This window comes from Euwallacea similis, chromosome 2 (genome assembly GCF_039881205.1).
Source record: "Euwallacea similis isolate ESF13 chromosome 2, ESF131.1, whole genome shotgun sequence".
Lineage (NCBI taxonomy): Eukaryota > Metazoa > Arthropoda > Insecta > Coleoptera > Curculionidae > Euwallacea > Euwallacea similis.
In genome coordinates, this window is record NC_089610.1 from 3,832,286 (window position 1) to 3,855,420 (window position 23,135).

At 38.6% G+C, this 23,135-nt stretch overlaps 1 protein-coding gene across 1 annotated transcript in view; it reads right to left on the reverse strand.

Moving 5' to 3' along the window:
- Positions 1-19,621, reverse strand: part of LOC136419469 (Ig-like and fibronectin type-III domain-containing protein 1) — a 93,047-nt gene extending 73,426 nt beyond the window's left edge. Inside the window, exon 1 of the mRNA XM_066405812.1 lies at positions 19,380-19,621. The gene's annotated coding sequence lies outside the window, so the exon portion shown is untranslated. The remainder of the gene's footprint in view (positions 1-19,379) is intronic.
- Between the last annotated feature and the right edge of the window lie 3,514 nt (positions 19,622-23,135).

Sequence of the window (23,135 nt, forward strand, 5' to 3'; positions counted from 1 at the left end):
TCGCATGTAATAAATCTCCAAGAAAACAAAGAAAACTATTTGTTTTAATCGGTTTCGAGGAAGGAGTTCTGGAGCGATTTTACGTCATTTTACCTCTCTCGTCATACCCCGAACATGGTGGGTGTTGTACCGGGTTCAAATTTATTTTACCAAATCTTATGAAGTTAGTGACACATATGATGATCAAGTATTAAACCGAGAAACTTGCAGGAAAGAGGGTTAGCTGAGAAGGTTGTTTGGTTTGGGGCTTCACCTCCAAATGGGTCACCAAACCAAACAGCAAAGAGTGTAGCGTTTATTTGTTGTGTGTGTTTGTTTATTTGATTTCTAGAGATTTCTTTGACCTTAAAGAAAAACATTTTGGGCTCCTGAGTTATGGCTCCGGGATATGGAGGAAAATCGAGAAACGAACACAAAACCGACATTCTAACTGCCGTGATATACATTTCTGCAAGAGGGTGAGAAAATTGTTCGAAACATGTAATTTCGTCAAAGCCAACCGACGTCTGAAGCTTTTTATTTTTCCCCGCACTTATTTTTCGACCAAATTTCACAGTCATATATTTAAACTGTATCAAATCAAAACTTTAAAGGAGCATATTCCCTCAAACCGCAGTAGCAAACTTTAATGAAAAATTATTTCAAATCTCCTGGAACTTTGCGTAACTTTCATTCAGAGAGCAGTAACGAGCATACCCACTTTTAATCCTAGAAATTTTTGAGTTAGGAGGGCAGATAGGCCAGACGTGAGCAAATAATTTTATTTTATGCTTCTCTGTTTCTTTTCCCTCTTCCGTCTAATTCTCTAACTTATGTAACCATTGTTTACGAGAAAAGTTTCGAGCGGCCAGTGGATATTCCCAGGAGTATCTCTAAGGCCACGCTTTATCCGTATGTTCTTTCATCATATCATTACAGTTCGTCGTAAAGAAATAAATTGTGTTAAACAAAGTGTGATCTTAAGGAAGGTCAAATTCATGGCCAAGGCAAGGCCACTTGGAGCTAGTGATGTTTCATTAATGCCAGTGAACGTCAATATTTAATCAGCTTGTTACAGTCATGTGCAATTTACATAACACTTGCAAAATATATTATTGCTAATTATTCCATTGTATGACCGATCATTCACTAATTAGATCTAGTGCGATTATCAGATAGATATTTTTTTAAATCTGGGTCATTACCATGGTCACTAATAGGAAGATTCAATTATCTGTGAATGGACTGACAAAAGAAATGGGGCAACTATACCGGTATTCCACAAGGCCTGCTGATACAGGCTCTATACTACTTTTATCCCTTTTTTTCAAAGAAATTGTCAGCTTTGTTTTCAATAGGGGGAGTCCTCGAAATCCTGTGTTCAAAGCAGATTTTTTTTTTTTTTTGAGAACGTAAAGCTTTATATTGCAAATCGCACACGTAGGTATCTATGGTTGGTGTGGTGTTTCCTATTAAACTGGGCAAAACACAGCAATGACTGCTGGTGAATATTCATGACGGCAAGCCCGGAATAAAATACAATGAGAAAAAGTAAGTGTATATCAGAGAAGACGGCATGAATATTAAAAATAATAACATCTGTTGCAAAACTTTGTTGCCTTGAAACAATTTCGCTCTGGCATTATTGTGTATACATAACGTTACATATACACTATAACAATGTGAGCATAAACATCTTTTTTGTTGATAATAAGGCACCATGGTTAACATAGGAAACCCATCTACGTAGTCTATATAAACAAATGGTCTTGTGATCTAATGGCACCCTAATTCCATCCTGTGCCTATTAACGTCGAGCGGCAAGTCGAAGGACAATTTGCTTTCATGTATAGTTAAAGCCAATGAATTTAAGTGAATTAATCTATAGAGCAGGCTCTAGGTATATCTAGAGCGTAAAGCCTAAAGGAGAGATAAAACGTATCCACACATCGTGGAGAAATATTAATTTGAAAAATACTGAATTATTTTTAATTCACTCGTAGCGACCATCTCGACGATTGTGTGCGTTTTTCCACATGGATTATTGATCGTCATTCACCAATTGCAGCAAAGCCTGAAAATGAGGACTGGCTTGGGCAGTCGCATTTGGAGTTGTGAAGTGATTGATCGAGAGCCCCGTGAGGACACAAATTGAGAATACTAAAGAAGGATGGCCCTATTGTTACCAAAGCATCCAGGAAGCATTCGTTTATAAAATTGTGTTAGTCCAATCAACTACCTGATGGTTTCCTTAGTTCCAAACTTCAAAAGTCCTTAAATGTCCTTTCAGTTTTGCACATAGATCTTGTTTGCCACATGTTTCTTGTCGTCTTCTCTGGTCCCACCAATGCCAAGAGAACCCCATTACTAGAAGTGTCCCATTTTCAAAAATTCGTCATCATCATATTGATGATGGCAACACTTCCTCGCTTTTCATTAACCATTATAATTGAAAAAAGGATTTATCCGATTTCATAAATCATCGAAACCACGTCACAATAAATCAACAAAGACATAATAAGGCCCCGTACGTGGCTCGTCCAGGACCCCTGTGCGAAAAACCCAATTTAATAAAATGTCTCCTCGGCGTAAAAATAGTAAGGTGTTGCGGAGATACGTCTTCTGGCATCATCAGGAAATAACATAAAAGAAAGAATTACAAGGAAGTCGGCTTTGCTGAAAAATGATGGCCGTTTTTCAGGCCCCTAAAGCCGAGCTTCCTGTAACTGAGAGCAAGTTATACGGAAATTTATGTTTCATATTTATTACGTACGAGTTCGTATCAAAATGGCATTCGTTAATCTTTGTCAGATATTGTTTATTATTTTGTGATAACCAGGAATATTAAAAGATGGCACTTTTATTACGGGCGTTTATTTTCTAATTTTTCATTCTCGCAAGTTACAATAAGGAACGCCTCTCCAGTTAGGAGAAAAAAGTCTCTTGTTTTTAATTAAATTTCTTCTAGGAAAAACAACATTCATTAATCGTTAATAAGTTTGAACTTGAGGAAAACGTCCTTTAAAGCTATGCGGCAAAAACTATATGAGAATCTGTTTTTCCTTTCTTGATATCTCGTCGGATGAAAAATACAAAGGAGGTCCCAATAAGGAGAGGTTTTGGAAACAGCCTGTATCTACGAAACCAAGATGACGACCATTTTTTGCTGCCGTCAACCCCGTAAAACCTTCGAATTTGGGAGTCCCGGTGCATCAGTGTGTTCAGAAATGTGCAAAAAATTACTTTTAAAAAATCATATTTGCTATTTGAGAAGAAAATGGCACTCGCTTTTTTCGCAAAATACTGATTCAAAAATATTGTTTACGGACAGATTACGAAGCACTTTTAACCATTTTGTTTAACTTTTTTATTCCATATTGGAAGTTTTCCACGTATATTTAAAATTACTTATGACAAAACCTTTAAAAAAAGGGGAAAACACCTCACACAAAATTTCTCAATAGATTTTTTTCATATTTGTCCGAGCTCTATGCGACCGCGGAGCAATCGGTTTTTGGGGCCCCTCGTGACCACGACGAAAACGCGCTTAAAATTGGATCGATTTTCACGTCGAAATTTTCACCCCTATTTATAACCCTTAAACGAGCACCCTCGAGCAGCTGTTAAATACAGCGAAGGTAACCCGGATGATGCCCTTTTCGATCCACCGGGCGGATCTCTCTGCTTCTCCGAGTAAGGGAGCTATTTCACCTCCGCCAGCATTTGTATAACTCGAAGCTCTGGGATTTCTTCTTCAATTACTTGTACAAAACTGAACACCACCCAAAGGCGTCGGGAATCCACGTCCGCCCCTGAGCCAAAATTTGGCACGTTTAAAACCAAGTGGCGACTTGGTCGCTGCTGGGAAAGAAGACTTTATTAAAAAACGACAAGCTTCGGCACGCCATTGCTCCGGCCCTTATTACCCGAGCGCACTCTGATGGGCCACGGGGAGAGCCCAAAGATTCTTCTTTAAACGGTCTCCAGCCCTAACCACTTACGAGCAACCCCGTTTCCCGCGACCCCCCAACCTAACACGATAAAAATCTCTCACAATCTCAAAAAGGGCCAAATTTCATCACTTTTAATTGTGAAATTTATTGATTTTAAAATTGTTTTTTTGTTAAGCAGAAAAATGGGGTGGGTTTTTTATGCGCTTTTCTCACTCTGGAGCACTGTCTCCCTGTGAGTTAAAAAATAACAAATAACACTCGAGCGAGCAGTATTTTTGCAACTTTACGGCCGGACTAAAAGGCTAAATCATCTGGAAAGACCGAAAATGAGTTTATGTAACATCGTAAAAAATTTTGGACAGGCGGCGGTAGCACACAATATAAAGTTTGAAATTGGTAACAAACTTCTTCTCGAATGCCGTGTTTGACACGAGTTTAAACAACATCATTAAAACTTTACGATTTTACAGGATAAATTACTTCTTCACACCATTCTGTTTGGTTGTAACATTTTTCTATTTTCCCGTGCACATACATATCACTGTCGCCATTTGAGCAAAGTCACTTCATTATAAAGGAAAAACACGCAACGCTGCTCGCTGTTTATTTGGGCAAACTAAACGTTTCACTGTAAAATTTGTGGTGATTGTCTAATAAATCAATTTTGCACCAACATTGACAAATTGAACAAACGGCCGCTGACAAATTCCAATTTAAAACGGTTCTAATTAATCCACATAAATACAAATCGAATAATGAGCACTCTACAGCTTGAATAATAAATTACGTTATTTGCCGAAATATAAATTACGTAACGGACACTTAAACACCGTAGAAAATTGTTATATCAGGTTATTTTTACCGCATAACACCCAAGTTTGTTATGGCGTCTGTTAGCTGAACTTTGTCCAACTAAAGGTCTTTAACATTGGAAATATGGGCGGCATTGCAGTTGAAATTAGTTTAAGCAGGGTAAACTTTCTGCTTATATGTTTCGAAGCAGTAAGATATTTAGACACAACGCTTAATGCTCAATGGTCCTCCAGGGTGTGCTCGTCCTCTGCTGGGTAATGGAGCCCTTATCCTTCTATATTACCACTATTAGAAGGCCATAACATGTGGAAAGAGCCTAACCAGAGCAAGCATTTAAACGCAAGCCCTTTTGTTGCCAGCGCGTCGCACTGAAATCAATTTCGTAACGGCAACATTTTTCTTGCGTAATTTCACTGCCTGAAAATTACAACAAAATAGCTCATAACAATAATTTTACACACCTCTGTGAATAATCACCCAGATTATTGTTATTGGCATGAACAATGGAAATGAGGAGCTGCTCGACCTTGTTTTCTTTCATTTACTGAACTCCATCACGCACCTGGAATGCAGAAAAGATACATATTTTTTGTTTCTAAAGTACCTTTTAATTATCATCAGATAGCGTTCCATGGACATGCCGGTGCAATAATTCCGCTCATAGCGGAATCAAATCGAATGCCGATCGGCCAGGCAGGAATTCGGCAGTAAAAATTGTCGGCACGTTTCGCAGATTCGAACGATAAATATTCGAAATAAACAGGACTTATCGGAAAAGTGTATTTACAAGCCAGAAAGCCCTGTCATTAGCTTAATAGGATTAAATGGAAATTTCGTGTAATTTATGGACACGGTTTCCAATCGAAAAAGTATGTAGCGGAAGCTCGGATTGTTGTGTACAGTAGGTTTATTATTTCTGATGTATTTTCGAGGGAATTTGAAATAAGAACCAGACGACGTTTGTGGAGTTCCAAACTGTAAGTTGATACATTTCAACTAAAAGGGCCTTAGCATAAAAGTCCAAGGCGGGAAAGCACGCGAAAGCTCCTCAGGTTATCCATTTCCACACTTCCCTCATTAGCTGATTTCTGTAGGGGCCGTTCGTTGACATACAATCCCTTTCGAGTTATTTAATTTAAGGAACTTGTCCTAAAGTGAACGAAAATTGAATACCAAAGTAGAGAAAACGACACTAGACCTGGGATCCCACCTATGGCACGGTTTGAAGACTCCAACTAGAGCAGCAAACCGCCATAAACCGAAACCACGTGCCTGCCATGTTAGGTCTGGTTAGATTAATCGAACTAGTTCCGCAAACTGAGACACTTTTGGTGGAAAACCTAGACGACAGTGCAGAAGAGGACGAGATTGAGGAAGCTTTCAAAGAAGCTGAAGACCAAACATGGGTTCGAATGTGGCAACTGCCAAAAAGGCGAACAGGGACATGCTTTCGTAAGACTGCCGATTGAGGTGACAACCAAGGTAACCACACAGGACTCCATTAGGATAAGCTAGATAAAGTGTAGAGTGAAAGGGACCCATTCTCCGCCTAGATGGTTTAATTTCAGCAACTACGGACATTCGGCAAATAAGTGCGTAATCATTCTCACAACGACAGGGAAATGTCTTAATTGTTGTGAAACTGAATACAACGCCAAGGAATGTAAAAATAATCCAAAATGTTGCACGCACACTGAAGAAGGGAGCACACAGTATGAGCTACTCTGCTTACAAAACAGCAGACAGGAGTGGAGGAATGAGCAAAGAAAGGTGCTTGGGAAGAGGAAATAATAGAGGAATATCATGTAGGACCTATAGGTAAACTGAACATTGTAAAACTATATTTTGAAGACCAGGAGAATGCTATCACAACAATGTTAAAGACAATACTGAAAATGAAGCCAAAAAACGAAACGAACACATGAAGAGAGAACTCACTGATTCGAACCAATGCCTAACGGTGGTGCTGGTCGCGAAGAACGGGGATTTGGTCGATCGGTGATTCTCAGACGGGAACGCCAACCTGACACAAAGAGAGCACATAACATGGCTTTATGCCAACCCCTCAAAGCCTGGAAACAAATTCCCATCAACTTTGGAAAAAATAAAACTTGCCAAAAATCTCCCAATTATTGTTAAAAAAAAAACCCTAAATGGCCCATTTACAACCGCGAAATCGAGTTCATTTTGAAAAATTTGAAAACATGAAAGACGGCGAAATACATATGCTATGGCTCAAATTTTGCTTATACAAGATGACCACGAGACAAATTTACATTTTTAAAAAAGCAGAACAATATTAATTTTTGAAAAAAAACTTATTAAACTTATCTAACATGTTTATGGGGATACGCTATTCATTTCATATAAAAAAAATGAACTTATTTTTACTTAAATGGAACTTTTAATCAATAAAATTGCAGATATTTGGTAGGAAAAAATCCAAAATAGTTCCATGAGAGACCTTTTTCATTCATCTCGTATAATTGTGTGAGTTGCGATACTGAGAGAGCATGTTATTGCTCCCTGTTGTTATGTCTCCTCGAATCGGAATGTGGATATGATCAACGCTTTCTTCCTCCGACAACTGCAGATGCTAAATTTTCAAGAGGACATATGATTCCAGCAAGACGGGACTACTACTCACATAACAAGGATTTCGATAAAACTGGTGCGGAACTTGTTTCCAGGTCATGTGATTTCAAGATTTGGAGATGTCTCTTGGCCTCCGCAATCTCCTGACCTTAACATGTGTCATTTTTTTTCGTGGGGGCATTTGAAAGAGAAAGTTAGTCAACATAAACCGCGTGCTTTGGATGACTTGAAGGCGGCGATTCGTACAGAGGCGGCATTGATCACCGAGGAGACACTGAAACGAGTGAGGAAGAGATACCTGGAAAGAATCGAAAATTGCCTAATGAAGACAGCTTCCTGACCTATTTTTTTTTACGTGAGGTGAATGGGGTATCCCCACAAACATGTTAAATAACCTGAATGATTTTTTTTCCAAAGATTAATATTATCCTACTTTTTTTTAAATGTAAACGTTTCTTGTGATCACCCTGTATGGGTATTTCGATAACTATTAAAGATAGACGAACGGTTGAATGGGGCAAGTTGAAGAGAATTTAATGGCCAATTCGGCGCCGCTTTAATACAGGTTGTAATTTTTTTGGTTGTTTTACTGAGCGATGCTTCTATCAGTGACCTGTTGCCCTTCATCGAAACGAAACAACCAGCTGGTTCAATGAGCATGTGCAAATGCTCACTTTGAAGCACCACTGCACATTGTTTATGCAACTCAGCAATGCGAAATATCGCAGCAAACTCCAGCTACTCTATATTCTAGAGACAAAAAAATTCAAAACCTAGGTAAACATGTTCACGTTGCCAATATGGCTTTTTATTATCGTTTCCCGAAACTGTTATACCTATTACGCGAAAAATTTACATTCAAACTGGTGCGTGCCCTCGCCAAATGGATTTTAAACGGGCCGATTTGCATTTCATGCGAAGCGTACTTTTGAATTTATCCTGGATGCATTCCCGGCATATGCAAGTGCCTTTATACCGTATATTTGCAATTTTTGTACCATGTTAAGTACCGGTTTAACTGTCAAGTTTATGCTACGTGAACTGACGAGAGTTGAAACATTGATAAACTAACTGCCACGTGACGACAACTAGAGAACCATAAAATTGCAAAATTTACTGGAATGTCTGGGGAATGGTTTCGTTCCCGTGGGGGTTCGGTGGCGTAAGCAGGAAACGTTTCTAAACTCCAAATTGCTTTTTTATTGTCAGTTTACTAACAATGATTCAGTAGTATAATGTGCCGTTAGTTGACTTAACCTTGACTTGCAAAAGCCGGTGCAACATTTTTACGTGAACCACTTTCGCTCTCAATTCCGCTCGTGTGTGTTCATGCGAAATAGCTCTTGCTTTTCTTCAAGTTCTTTGTTTTCCGCCCGACATCCATTGTATCCTCGTGTTTGCCTTTAAATTCTTTACGAATTTCGTCGATATTCGACCTGCAAGATCGGTTTGCACTCAATTACTTAAATAGTTCGATAGCATTTCGAGTTGCGCTCTTTAAGTACCATCGTGGTACCCGAGGCAGTACTATTGTTCGATCAGATTTACAACACAAACGTGATAACCTTTAGGAAGTGTTGCTTGGCAAATCCTGCCGATCGCGCCTTTGCGGTTTAGCGCTTTTATCGAGACCTGCGAAATAATAACGAGAGATGACCCTAAGCGACCCTTTTCATATTCGCTCAATTGCCCGCCATAATCGAGATGCGTTTTCATCTTTTATTTAACCTCAAATCCACTTGTAGCCCGTTCTACATTCCGGGCTAAGCCTAATATTATCATTTATAAAACAGGCAGGGACTTTTTTTATTTGGCTGACCCTAATAAAGGGTCGGCCGTTCATTTTAAATATATACAGCAGGAAATTGCCTAAAACAGTTTTTTTTGCCTTATAAGGGCGAAAATGCTACTTTCAAAGGGGTGAGTTATTTTCGTGCCGTTTCTAGAATGCGCTGGTGAAAACACCAAATGAACGCCATCACTTTCTCAGGAGCAGTAAATCTCATGATGGAAAAAGAGAAAATGTCTCTTTTCGTATGGGTACCAACGTAATCTTTTCATTGATGCGGCTGAGACGGCAAATACTCAAGCGGTACCACCAGATACTCAGCAAATACGTTGAGATGACGAATTTTGATTTCGCATAGCATAGAGCCCCAAACTCGAGGTCTCGGAAATCGCGAGAGATACAACACAAGACAATTTAATTTGCAAAAATTTGTTGTTGCTCTAATGAAAATGCTTCGTTGAGATTGGAAAATTCCGAATTCTTTCCGTTGCGAAACGTTTTTAAATATTTGCAGGCTCCTCGTTGTAACTTTCCTTTAACTACGAGCCTGCGTTATTTAATTTGACACGCAACGTTTCGTCCTTGAGTAACCATCATCAAATCTTTTTTTTCAATGCGTTTTTGTGCCATTTTTGAGTATAATTGGGACTCGTGAAGAGAAAGTGATATCACATTTAACAGGAAAATCTCTCGGAGGTTCATGACGAGGTTTGTCGTCTCACATGAGCTGTTTCGTTCCAGCACTTTCTCGAAAACTATTGAACTGAACTCATATCTGCAACCTACTGGAGGTTTAAATAGATACACTGTACAGCAAAATTAATGCATAATTTTTTAAATCGAGAAATCCCGAAAATATTTATAATGCGCATTAGTGGTTTGAAATTATTTTATGATTCTTAAAATTGTTCATAATTTTTTGCGTATTTATTTATAAAATAACAATAATCGTTTACAAAATATTGAAAATTGCATTTCAGCAATTTTCGCTTGAAGGTTGTACATGCACTTCATTTAACCCCGTTTAGATTGTAGTTTTAATGTGTTTTGTAAATTTAAAATTTTGTCTCCAAAGAAAATGGTCCAAAATGTCCCTGAAAGAAAAAATCTTTTGCTGGAAGAATGTGCACCTGCTGTGGCGGAAGTGGCACAATCTACGATCTCCAGTGGTTTCGAAAGGCTGGTAGCAAGCAACGAAGACCTGGACAAGGACGACAAAAGTTAATAACAAATACCCAACATCGATTTTTGTGACTGAAATCTTCACGAAGTCGAATCATTACAAACACTACGCTGCAGCAGGAGTTTTCTCGTCGATTACTTTAGTTGTGCTTCAGAGCGGTAATTTGACAACCCACCGACACATAACAGACATTTTAGAACCCCATTTAATGCCATATGCCCCTTTTATCAGTGAGGAATTTTTATTGATACCCGATAACGCACGTCCACACGTGACACGAGTGGTACAAAGTTACCTACAAAATGTGGAAATTCAAAGTTGCCTTGGCCAGCAATAAGCCCTGATCTGAACCCTATCGAATATTTATGGGATAATATAGATCGACAAGTTAGAGCCTTACAGGTTCCCCTTAGGGAATTAAATGAGCTGTCGTTGAGGATCACGTAAATAGGATATCAAATTAGTCAAGTTGACATTAGAAACTTAATTTCAAGTATGTCAAGGAGGTGTGAAGCAGTAATCAGAGCAAGAACGGGCTATTAAATATTAATTTGTCTGTACAAATTAAAGAATAAAAATTAATACATTTTTTAGTATTCCATGTATTTATTTAACTATACCCAATATTGATTCTGCTAAGTTAGATTTATTGAAAATCATGCTCATACTTTGTTCGAAAACGCGTAAAAATAAAAAATATGTGTTAATTTTGTGGTGCAGTGTAAATGCATGGACTGATCTAAAAGCAGAACAGAGAAAATGTTTAGAAAAATTGATTCGCAGCGTTTAAAGCAAATTCTGTGTACATTCTTCGCTAAATTAAAACCAAATTCATTCTCTGTTAAATTGGGGATAGTACGAGCACAACTAAAAGGTAATATGATATGATGAAAGATAATGTGATGAAACAAACTTGTGTAATCCGATCTCTGGACGGTGTGTTACACAGCTTACACTCCAAATTTTCGCACAAAATGGCTTTTAATTAATAATAGGGGTTGATTAAAAGGTGAAACCGTTCTCGGACTGGACAGGCTTTGTGAACGGACCTGCCAGTTAATAATGCAATCAGGGTTCATGCAGAGGCAAATGCATTAGGTCTGGAACAAAATGAAAAAAAAGAACGAGGAGGACAGGTCTGAAGTGAAATTGCTAGCAGCTGACTCTGAAAGGAAATGATTGAAACAGGGAAAATAGAACATCGTCGTAAAACACGCATTGTTGTCCATAAATTAGTATTAAGCTTCCCCGACTTAATGGCAAAAAATAAAATCTTAAACACACGCATTGAACGCACAATGCATAACAATTTTGGCAATAAAGCTAAAACAAATAATACGTGCTGTGAACCAAATCGCGACATACTTACAAAACCGCTAGTTGGTTAAATGGGACGCATTTTTGTAAAATCACCCAGTGTGTCAAGGGAACGTTGTTTCTGAAACTATCAAACACAAATGTGCTTTTGCAATAATTATTGAGACTGTTAGAATGATCATGTGCTGCTTACATTACGACTAATTTTATGCAGAAATTTACCAATAAGGTTTTGGCTGAAAAGCTCTATTTGCGCAACTATAATAACAGTGCATAAAGCCGCATAAATCACGCAGTGAAAGTGATCTTAAAAATTCAATTTCTTTGACAAGTTAAAACGTTTCTATTGCAGGTAAAGTCAAGGTCTATAGTGTTATTATTATCGCAATTTCAATAGTAAAATATCGCACGAAACTTGCTGTAGTCACGATAGTTTAGACTTCGTTGACTTGAAAGCTAATTTTTAATACCGATTTCTGAAGCCTGCGAAGAAGTAAATCAAGACAATTGAGAAGGCATAAAGCCTTCTCAATTGCCTTAAGAGCTTTCGAAAGGCATTTAGAGGAAAATTTGAGAACGCTAGGGCCAGATTTGTCGGCAAGGATTGATGTTAGTTTGACCCTTAATATCGAACAAACATTGAGGACGTTAGGGCCAGATTTGTCGGCAAGGATTGATGCAAGTTTGACCCTAAATATCGAACAAACCGCCTAGATTCTCGACTAATAGGTATTCCGGGTCGACGTGAAGCATTCAAACGGCTCTACACGCCCAATAAAGAAGTAAGTGTTGCTAACCTTCACGCGAAGTCAACCACTACCTTAACTCTTTCTTGGTGGGTTTAATATACATCAGGTGCAAGTGGTTATGTATGTATATCTTGGAGTTTTTTCCTATGCAAACATACATTATTCAATAACTTTTTTCTGCGCCAATTGACGGATTTGTCCACGTAACCACTCGGCGTTTGACCCTCTTCATTCGGTTCAACTCGGAGGATTTAACGGCTTCAAGAATTTTCCCTCCTCTAAGAAAAAAAAGTTATCCAAAAGGTTACCAATAAGTGCCAATCTCCTGCGAAACTACAATGCAACCCGTAGTCAAGGCTAGCCTTCAGGTGAACTGCCTCTGATGTAGCTGTCTTGGCTTCATCTCCCGGTTAGCTACTGAGAACCGGTTCTCAAGCATTAATTCATTGCTTTGTTTTGTTAATCAGCTGATGTATTTTAAAATTCAAAGTAGTTACACGCAGATACGCACAAAAAAGCCGCTCTCAATGTCGAAATCCTGTAGGTAATATTATTCATCTATCAATGAATTTGAATCACCTTGATTGGATTGGGTAACTATTACGACATTTATAACCAGGAAATGAAGGTTCTGATGTCGGTTTGTTGACAAAGAAACGAACTGAAAAATTCCCAAAGGTTCATATCCACATGGCCATCATCATTCGCTAATAATAGTGAGAACTACCTGCGTGGTCGAAGATATTGCCGACTTCAGATTCGCTTCTTGAATATGGAATTTATGAACGATTTGGCTAAGCTCTTCCATCGCCCACCATAATCTGCTGTGGCTCATAAACTGTTCGCCTCCTATGTTGATGGGTCCTGGCGTCTCTAGCATAGATTCTCCATGGTCTATGCGCAGCAGGTATTCCTTCTCTTTGGTATTCTTGGTGCTGGTGATGGTATTCCTATTGCTCTAACTGTTCTTACTGAGTTTTGCTTGCTTCGCAGATGACTCGCTAGGAATAAGTAGTAAGTGCTGAGCAAAAATATTGTTGATCACAAAGTCATTGCGTATTTTACAATGTAGATGCATTGCGCTAAAATTTCTAACTTTATTAAAAGATGTATTAACTATTTTGTTCAATAACATTTCTCCATTTTTGGGGCAATTTCATCACCGCGCTCGTGAAAAATCAGATTCTTTTTCAGCAAATAACTGGCATAAATCCGTTTTTATATATCTTCATCAGTCGCGAAGATTTTTCCATTAAGGACATATCGCAGCGCTCGAAACAGATGTTAGTCCGACGGCGCTAGGTCTGGAGAATAGGGTGAATGTGGCAAAACATCCCATAAAAGTTGTAGCAATTTTAGGCTCAGGACACTTTTTCTTGATTTCGTTACTCAATTTATCCAGTTGACGACAGTACATACTTGAATGGATTGTTTGGTTCCTTGGAAGGAGTTCAAAATGCACACTTTGTAATCCCACCAGACGGATAACATAACTTTTCTTTGGTAAATACTCGTTTTTGGAGTGTTTTAGGCTGGCTCATTACACTTATGACGTTGTAGATTATCCATTTTTCGTCACCTGTTATCATACGTTTCAAAAACGGGTCATTTTCTTTCCATTCAAAGATTGCCTTGAGTCTTTACATCGAGTTTACTGAGGTATCCAATTTGTTTGAAATGGGTTCCAACGCTTGATTTCGATACGTTTAGACTGCCAGCAATGTCCCGTATGGTCAGTCAACGATTCGATTGTATCAAATCCTTCATTTGGTCTTCATCAACTTTACCATACACATCACATAACTATTGTGACTCTGTGCTGCGTGTTTTCCTTTGCGGAGCACCATTATAACGAAATATGTCGGAAATGTTAGTTATTGTCTTCCATTTTTTAATCTATAGCAAATAAACAATTTTAACAACAATTTAAGACAGCTAACTTACTCGATGGAGAAGTGCGCAATTACTTTATGGACAACCCAATAGAAGTATTTTATGAGCTCAAGGAATTACTTGAAGTCTCATCTTATATGTATGTATAGAAGCACGTTCGGTAGGAGTGCAAGTACCCTCTGTAACGTGAAGAGATTGTCGTAGTATTTAACCTTTTCCTTAAGCTTGAAACTTGAACTAACTAAAACTTACTAAAAGACTAACCTGAACTAGCCGAAATAAATGACTTCGTTTGTTCAAAAACCCATTTCAAATTTTGCCTTGGGCAAACTTCTGGGGACAAAATCATAAATTTCGACCTAAACATCACATCTACATTGCAGTATTTTTGTCCTATAAGTGAACCACATAGTCAGGTAATTAATGCCAACCCTTACGTATCCGTATCGTTTCATAAACAGCGCAATATTTCTTGTTTGCATTACATTAATTCCTAATAGCATATCTAGCACAAGGATGGGTCGCTAAGAATGCACAAGGTTAAGACATCAGGTATTGTACTTAACCATCTTTCCTTCAGAGACCGAAACGCGATATACCAACAGTTTGCTACGATATCAGTTACTACAAAGTAAACTCTACAAAGATCCATTGATTTAAATTTAAACTACGTAACGATGCCTCACCCCGTTTTTGGCCTACTAAACCATAATTGAAAATTTGACATTTTGATTCAGTTTTGTTGATGGGTGGAACCAGCAGGTTTTCGACCATTCGTGAGCGCGACCAGATGCTTTTCTTGCATGAGAAAAAAAATCATGCAAGAGGGTGTTCTATTACTAAGGCTTGGCGTATGGAAGTTGGTTGAGGTGCCACCAAAACTGGTACTTGAACCGTGCCGTAAGACTAGCAATGATGTCAACAAATGGGATGGTTCAAGTTCCAGTTTTGGTTCAGCTGAACCGACTTTCATGTAACCGGACCTGAGGCCCGATAGTCCAAGTAAAGCTTAAGCTATTCTTAACTTAAGCTTCGGCTCGCTTGAACCTTCCCATATGGGATCATCACGAAAGGGAAAACCATTTTTTGCTATTATTTCAAAGAGTTAATTCTCCTGAAATTGAACATGCTCTAATCCGAGCAACCAGGAGTTCGAGTTGAGCTCCTAAGAGCGAAAAATTTCTCAAACAAAGGGAGTCAAAACGGAAGATGCAAACATTAAACAGAGTGAAATCGCTTAAGTTTTAAATGCCTTTCAGATTTATATGCTCATATCGTGTAACAAATCATGCAGTTTTATATATAGAGCGTCCCAAACTCTCTTGGCCAGCCACTCGCTAGCGAAAATAGAAGTTTCAAGTAAATGCAAAAATGCCTAAATTCAATTCTTCCATTAATTGAATGTAAGATTTAGTTACGGCGAGAAATAGCGATGAGCAAGCGAAGTTACATACACTCTGTATATATAGGCTCATTTCAGTTGTTGTCAGCGCTCGACTTGGGGAAAAAATTGTAAAATGGAAATCACGATCGCAGGTAGAAGACAACAAAAACACCTAATTTCTTAGGAAAAAAGAGCGACGTCACGTTTGGGGTATTTATTTACCAAAATCAGAAAAATGCCTTACAAGGCCTCATCGCAAATATATATGCGTAATTGGGACATTACCCTCCTTCATGCTGGTGTTTTCAGTACTCGCTATTTCCCGTTTTTTTTTAATGTAATACAGGGAATTAAACAAACGATTAATCTAAATAATCAGTAAATAAATTAAAAAAATATAATACTAAAGGAGCAATAATAATCTCGTAAGGAATATGGAATATTTTTTATTGTTCTAAATCTGCGATCTTGAATTTCATTAGCAAATTAAGGACACGGATTTAATTATGTACAATTATAAACTTTTCGCACTTATGAGCGAACATGGTCTGAATATAACAAGTTGATTGGTCAAATTGATAGTGTATTTACTACGACGTACATATAGTATAATATTGCCACTACTTACCTCATTGCAGATTGGGAAATGTCATATTACATACTTCTACATTAATTAACTTATTTTAATTGATTTTTAGCATTGTCGCCAGTGAACTATACATAGCCCGAAGTATTTAAGATTCCTTCTACTTGCTTTGATCCTTAAAATGTGCCACTGGCGTGTTTTTTCTGCTCAATTTCTTTGCTTTTCCGACAAGAAATTAATGTTTCATTAGATTCATGAGGTTTATCTTCTTATTCTCCAAGTCTCTCCAAGTTCTCCAAGTCAACCAAACATTTTTCCGGTAGTCCCAACTGTTTCCTAAATTAGAAGCCCGTGGGACACCCTGCACATACAACCCTCTCTTTGATACTCGTTTACCCCTCCCCACCATACGACCCCTGGTCGATATTGCTAAACCGAAATAAAGAAAAATTTTTATCAAATAATATTTCTAGCAAGTCTCTAGACACGGCTTTCATTGCGAAATCCTGCAGTTGTCTTGAGCATCGGACCTGAAAAACCCCCATCCTTGGGGATCCGTAACGATAAGACTTCGCGAAGCCGTAAAGCGAAGGCAAAATATCATGAATCGCGGTCTTAAGTTGTCCGGAAAAAATGGCCTATTCCCCGCAGAATTAGCGACAAAACCTCTAACCAGAAAAAAAGTGAAACAATTCCCATCCGAAGTTGGCACTTATCCAAAATAAGGGTGTAATATTTTATGCCGAGCTGGGGTTGAAATCAGCCCAGGGGGGTGACGTATGTTAGGAAGTGCTTTATCATGTTCGACGATTACAGCCTTGTTTGTTTGTCCATTAGCTGACAAATTCGGCCCGCTTTTGCCTCCCCCGCCCCCATCATTCGCGCGTTTAAGATAGGCTAATTTGTTATCTTGATGGAGATGTGGTTTAATTTTGGATTATGCCCGGGCTTCATAATTAATGGAGTGTAATATTAATCTTTCGCCTCTTTACCCCTTTTCGCGCTTATAAAAAACGTACACCGCGCTTAAACGGGGGGTGTCGTTTATTACATGTGATGAGCCAGTTTTTGCTATATTCACTGTCTAAAGCTCCCTTGGAACATTGTTTATAACGTAAATTAAAGGCTGTTTGCTCTGGCTGAAGATTTTCATGTTATGACGAGGAGGCATAAAAAAATGCGTGGTTTTTCCGACTAAATCCGGGATGCACCATGCACTTTCCATTTTTAGCAAGCGCTCTGATCTTCGGCTAGAAGTCGATAAGAATGCGATTTGTGGCAAAAAGAAAAACAGCAACGCCATTTCCAGTCCAACTTTACGTAACTTAATTGATATTCATCTAAGGGCATGGTTTTATTGCGCTACTGTTTGAATTACTTTCTCCATTGTTGCTTCTGGGTCCTAATCACTAGACAAGGATTTACACTTTAGATGTGTTTCAATTCAGTTAGGTACCTGTCCGAAAACTGCAAATTCAGTTATCAGGGAAATTAACATTAAACTCGGGATAACATTTAGGTTTGAAGGAAATTCAAAACACGAGAAATGAATTCTCAAAATGCAGCATTTTCTTTCCTATTGCCGCCTCTTCAAAATGATGAATTGCCTGTTTAATTTGGTTGAAACATTACGTTAATTAAAACAAAATTATCTTGATTAATAAACCAAGAATGAAAGATTAATAGATTTTTTCAGGTAAATGCCTAATAAAAATGCACGATGAAATTAGACCATTAATAAACATTTAGAAGACACACCGCAAAGAACCAAAAAGGGATAATTTGATAAGTAATGAAGAGGGCAGACTTTTTTTATCCGTGTTTCATCTTTGTTTTATTTTGTTTCATCGTTACTTTGTTTCTCTTGTTTTAACTTTATACTTCAAATATGTGCAAAATTATATCAAATTCTGAAATGCCCACGCACAACGCACTTCTGGACGCAACTAACCCAAGCTTTAATGGAAATTGGTTTAATGAAAGCCCCAAAAAATTAAAATTTATTTCATTAGTGAATGTACGTAAAATTTCCAAAGGTTAACCTCGGATCTGACATCTTTAAGGAATGTTTCCTCAATGTTCAGATAGGAAGCAACAGCTCTCAGCTAATAACCAACCGGCCGATAAGTGTCTTTCAAGTGCAGTTAAGCTTAGCCAACAGTTGAATTAAGGACAGCTATAGGAGACACCTCGGTAATTGCCAGAGACACTTTGATTGATAATTAACCTTGACTGCAAGTTACTTCACATGCAGTTTAACAGGATTGACACTAAATCACCTCCCTAACTCAAAAAAAAAAAAAAAATTCAAGTTGGAAATTCTGCGGGCATTACCCTCAATTTCTTCCTTTTAATTTCGTGATGAAAACCTGACCTGATCACCACTGCAACTACATTCCATTTTCTTTGAACGATGAAAGTTTATATGCCTGAGACGATTCTCACGCCATTGAAAAAGTCCGCTTGAAAAAAATTGTTAATGCGTCTACCCGGTGCAATTATTTTTATGCTTACAAAGCAAATGACTGACATTTTATTTATGATATATGGAGCATACGCATAACAATCATACTAATGATTATTCGCTCTTGTGACAACGCTTTTTAAAGGTTGCAAAGCGGATAGTTTCAGTTATTAGTGCGCCTTTACACAGAACGACTTCGCCTAACTATGTCTATGTATGTAAGGTACTACTACACCTTAGTCATTTTGCGCCGGCCTTGAGGCGAAAAAGCTATAGCTGCACTTAGGGAATTTCTCAAGGAAAGTTCAAAGAATTTCATTCTTTTTTCCGATTAAGGAAAATATTTAATAATTTTCCGTTGGTTTTTTGTTGTTGAGAATATACGGCAGGTGGTCAAAAGCGTAGTCTTTAGGTGTTTCTCAAGCGAAGCAGGTAGTTTTCTGTAAAGTTTCATAATAGGCGAGCGAGAGAACCTTGAACGACACCCAAATTACATCTAACAATAATTAGATTTAAATATAGTTCCTATAAGTTGGCAAGTTTAATTTGACAACGAGCGTTGCGATCTAAACATAAACAGAAAATTCGACACTGCCCGTTGACCCGGCAGTTTACACTTTTTCCCCGTTGAATTTCTAGTGAACCTGCGCCAAAAATATCAAAAAATGTCCTACCTTGCAAAAACTCAAAATTCCCAATCGCCCAACAAAATCAGCCAACAAGCCACTCATACAACCCAACAACCGTCCAAACACTTTCCAGTTCCGAGATATCAAAAGTTGAAAAATTGCAGAGAAACGCGCTCAAAAGCGTCGCGACGTCCGATTTTGGTACAGCGAAAAACAGTCGGAGGAGCGTCTTCCTGCGTCCTACTGCTGAGAGACGCCGTGAAGACTGAAAAGCGCTGGTTAGCCACCAGCAGGACAACAAATAAAAGCGCGCCGACACTCGGGGGACCTCGATGTAGGTGTTCGCAGGATCCGTTTGTTGCTGGACATGTGCCGCTGGTCTTTGGCACCTTTGAAGGCGAATCTTGTCCTGGGGGCCCAGTAAGTTAGTTCAGGTTGGTTCGGATTATTTTAGGTTAGTTCAGATTGCTTTAAGTTAGGTCGGGTTACTCCAGGTTGCTCCGATTGCTTTTCTTGGCTTTTTGCGGCCAGTCGCACGTGCAGTGCCACTTTCTGCCCGCAAATGCGTGCGATAAAGCTATTTTTCGCACTCTAGTAGGAAATTAACGGTGCAAGTTTTTAGCTTCTAAATTAAAATAACGATCAAACGGTTAATTAGATATTAACATCTTCGGTGATATTTCTCCTCTGTTTCTCAATTGTGATCTAAAAATTGGGGTCAGGTACCGGATCCCCAATTTATTCTAGTTGCAGTTCTAGTGCCTTCTAATCGTCACTGTCGATGGGATTTCCTTTGAGAGAAGGACTCAATTAATCAAGCAACGAGAACAACCAAATACCAACGGTGGACGTACGAGCAAAATAAAATTCGCAGAATATTTCCGCTAGTCTCTGTACCCATGAATGAACCACCACTAGAAACCAATGAAGAAATTCCATGGGGTCGTCCACTATTCCAGCTCATATTTATGAGAAACTTTCAATTTTTCTTTAGTATAAACTCTTACATTCGCATTGGTACACATGCCTCTTCTGCGTGCAGGCTTCCATTGATGATGCGCTATATGTCGTTGGTGAATGTTTCTTCTGGTTAATGATGATTTAAGTGCTCTATGTCCAGTCAAAGTCTTATCCTCTTTAGAGAATTTGATCAAATGCGTTTTTCTTAATCTGTGACGTTTTCTATACCCGCTTCAACTTAATAGGAAGTATCCTCCAGCAATGGCTACTGGCCGAATTAGCTAACTCGTCTCAGATTGACCTAGTTTTACAGAAATAGACACAGACTATGCTAACGCTGATGGAATCGATACAATTTTATTAGTTTTTGTATTATTATCTTGTCCCAATTAGATCAATCTCGAATGCGCGGAACTGAGCTCCCCCGGCATCGCCATTAACAGTGGAGTATAAGACATTTTCCTCTTACCTTTTATTCCTGCTGCTCCGTTCTTCTGACTTCGATAATTTTTCGAATTCAACGCAACGCACTTCCTGGCACCCAGATTTACCATGAGGATGAGTGACACTCTGATGTTTAATCTAAGATGGACATTTCGAATCTCTTTCGAGTACATGAAGGGATGTGGCGATTGCTGTGATAATTTGGCATCCACTCCAGAAATAATCAGGGCATATTTATAAACTTGGTTCAAAACAGCCCAAGAGTTGGCAAATAGGTGGGGACGGTGTACTGAAATAAATCAAAATATAGTAACAGTTTGCTTCGAAGTCGTAGCGAGCGTTACCATTGCTTACACAATTTGCAGTTCGTCAGGATCTCAAACCTCATTCGAGCACATAAAGGAGAAAGTACCAACGTTTCAATTTCGCTTAACCCATAAACATTGACGCCTCACTCGTTTCGTCGTAGCCAGATGCCAAAAGGCCTTAATACGTCCTCCACAGTGTTGTTTATCACCTTAATTAAAGATAGAAGTTAATTTCGACGAACGTTGGGGGTCGTGATAAACATGAGGATTTAAGGAAGGTTTTGGGACATAGACGGAGTTTACTGGGATCGAGATATTGCCGTGGGCCCTAAGCCACCTGTTTGATAACATTAAGAAAACGTTCATGTTTGATAAAGGCAACTGGAAAGCTCAGTTTTTTATGTGTTTCCCAACTCTGCTGTCGAGTTCTCCAGTGGCCCTTCTGTTACACCGCACTAATCATCGAATTGCAGCAAGGAATTCCTGAAAGCTAATCAATGGATTAGGTGGAATACTCCACTGGAACAAACTTTCTAAAGTTAGTGCCCTAGTTAACTGTACCTGTATTTAACGTTGCTGTCGTAATTGCAGAGAGATTTGATTACCTTCTGTTAATTTAATTTAGGGATATAAGGCCAAGACAATTTCCTTTAATAAGATATTTTCGGGGCTAATAAACTTCGTGCTTTTTGGGGCAATTTCCGCAAACTAAGTCTCGTAAACATAACTGCAGCTTTTCACCTCCGAGCTGAGTTTAAACAGAGAATAAAGCCAGAGAGGACATAATGTGAATTGTATTGTTTCTTCCTTTGGAATAGGATGAAAGGGAAGATAGGCAGAAGATAAACATTCTTACTAGTGAAGGAAATAGGATAAATCCATTTTCTTCAAGAAAGCTGCACCAATTTATTGACATTTAGCTTCGTAACCTTTCCTTACCCAACCTCTGAACTACACAGCTATGCGGTCATGTCCACGCTTATAAACTGGCCGAACTAGAAGCCAAACTATTATTATTCAATTAAAGGGTGTAGTTGGCCTTGATCCAACCCTTAACTAACCGTGTAGTAATTATTGATTAACGATCCCTTAATTTTGAGGCAAATTGCCCTTTAATACCCTTTTAATTAGACTTAGCAACGTGTGGCTTATAGCCCCGGTGGCAGCTTAATACATAACAGGGTTATCTTGCAAAGAGGACTACGAGCAACTAACAGGACTATCGATCTGTGTTCAATATGTATTTCATCGAGGCTTGGAAAATTTGTAATGTAAATTGTCTTTATGTGATACCCAAGGCAAGTGCACCCAAGCAACGTTTTCCACTAAAAATTAACACCCCAAGCAGAATAGTGGGTAATGCTTCCTAATCCAATGCCCAGACACACTGTTTGCCCCATTACCAAAGGGATTTCCTGAAACGTATTCCAGTTTACATTGTTTATATATTCGGAACGAAAGGGTTAAGGGAGTTAAAATGCTCCCAGCTGAGAGCTGACCAAATGCGTTTTTCAATTATCCCCTTCGCGCATGGGTTCCCTAAGGGAGTTTTCCGAAATGTTTTGTTCAAACTAACTAACATTAATAACAATATCCATTGTTAATTGCAAGCAACCTATTAGTCGACCATCTAATATGCGCCTATTTACACATATTCAGTTAAAGTGGTTTACTACATTGCTTGCTTTGCGCGGAAGTTAATAATGGCAAATGCACAGGGTTCAAAGGGATATTGCAATTGAACTGGTTGCGTAGGAATATTAGGAAATAGCATATGAATAAATTAAATCCCATATTTGGGAAATTGTTGCTATTAAAGCAATACCCTAAAGCGAAGTTTTGGAATCTGGACGGTTTGGGTCTGTAGGCGACCTGAAGCGTAGGCGGGATGTACCGAACTGCTCTCTTTTAGCTCTTCATAATATTCTTTCTTTCCTATTTGACTCACCGACGGTCTGCTCCAAGAACATCCTTAGAAGGAAAACTCGTTTACTAAATAGAAAGATACTCGCCGAAAATCACTTCCCGAGACGACTTTTCCTGGAAATCAAATCACATCACGTTTTCTAAAGGCACAATGAAAATGAAA